Source organism: Gossypium hirsutum, chromosome A03 (genome assembly GCF_007990345.1).
Source record: "Gossypium hirsutum isolate 1008001.06 chromosome A03, Gossypium_hirsutum_v2.1, whole genome shotgun sequence".
NCBI classification, from domain to species: Eukaryota; Viridiplantae; Streptophyta; class Magnoliopsida; order Malvales; family Malvaceae; genus Gossypium; species Gossypium hirsutum.
Genome location: NC_053426.1, coordinates 68817589 through 68819122, shown reverse-complemented (window position 1 = coordinate 68819122; position 1534 = coordinate 68817589). Strand labels below are relative to the sequence as shown.

At 34.4% G+C, this 1534-nt stretch overlaps 1 long non-coding RNA gene across 1 annotated transcript; it reads left to right on the top strand.

Annotated features, from left to right (window-relative positions):
* Window positions 1-688: 688 nt before the first annotated feature.
* On the top strand, window positions 689-1116 carry LOC107888192 (uncharacterized). The gene is made up of 3 exons (XR_001681315.2): window positions 689-735; window positions 811-912; window positions 1070-1116. It is a non-coding gene; the product is annotated as an uncharacterized lncRNA (long non-coding RNA).
* Window positions 1117-1534: the final 418 nt, after the last annotated feature.

Below are 1534 nucleotides of genomic sequence, written 5' to 3'. Positions count from 1 at the left end.
TTAAATTTCAATATAGTAATAATATATTATTTTTCAACTGAAAATGGTCGGACGCGCAGAGGTCGAGGACGTACGCTCCTAACAGATTTATATAACTTAAATTCTGTCGAGCGTGTCAAAGTAACTAGAAACAGCCATGGTCAGCCTGTTGGACAAGAAGCTCGGCTTTTAGCAGGCTATTTGGGCATTATAACATGAAATGCCAATATGTTGCCCATCAACTACGAATCATGGCATAACATGCCTGATAGCAATAAAATCCAAGCTCTCTCTAATATTAAGGTAACAAAATGTTAATGTAATTTATAATACTTTGGTTTAAGTTTCATTTATATTTACTTCCTAAACTTGTGTTTTTTAGGAGAGGTTTGCTTTAGAGGTCTCTGATGCATATATCAAGAAGGCATTGGGTAAAAAATAGAGAGACCATAAAAGCATTTTGAAAAAAGAATATTTTAAAAAACCCATAAGCCTCGAACAAAAATTGCAAAATATCCCACCGGGAATGCTGAGGTACCAATGGGGAAATGCGGTTCAATTTTGGAATTCGAAGAAAGGAGAGGTATTATGTACTTGCAAACTCTTATAAATTTTTCGGTTTATAGTATTTACTATATACGTAATAATAATTTTATTATGTAGGACCGTGAGCGAGTTGGAACAAGCAGCAGGCAAAAACAAAAATTTACGCACACGGCAGGGTCAAGAAGTTTTGCTTGTGTAGCTCAAGCCGCGGTACTATGGATTTATTAATTCTATCAAGTATTAATGACTTTTTACAATTAAATAATATTTACTACTATATTTTAGGAAGCCTCGTCTGATCAAAAAGTTGGACGCCTTCAGCTTTTTGACATTACGCACAGGAAAAAAGATGGAACTCCGATGACATCTGAGGCTGCAGAAATTATGGTATATTTACTTAATAAAATTTGATTCATTATAAATATTTATAGTATTTAATTATAATTTTTTAATTCGTTGTTTTTATTAGTTTAATTTAAATAATGTTATGTTGTATTCCTTTTTATTGTATATTTCATTTCTAACTCTTTAATTGATTTATTAGGAGAAACTAAAAGATAAGAAGGCAGAGTATGAAGCGACTGCTTCGACTGATAGTTCTGTTAATTTTGAGGATATAGATAACAGAATTATTAATGAAGTTTTGGGTCCAGAAAGGTATGGTCAGGTTAGATTTCAAGGATCTGATGTTAACTGGACCCAATATTTTGGATCCACCTCGCACCAATACATGCCTTCCGAGAGTCAAAGTCAAGCTGAAGTTCAGAGGCTAAAAGATCAGATAGTTCAAATACAAGCTAGCACAGATGAGCAAATTTCTCAACTTAGAGCGGAGGCAGCAGCGCGGGAGGCGGAGGCAGTAGCGAGGGAGGCGGAGCAGAACAGAAAATACAATGAACTCCAGCTACAGCTTCAATCTATGATGACTATGTTCCAGCAATTTCAAAATCCGCCATCTTAGACATTTGTTTTCTCGTAACTTTTAACATTATTGTAAGAATATTTTGAA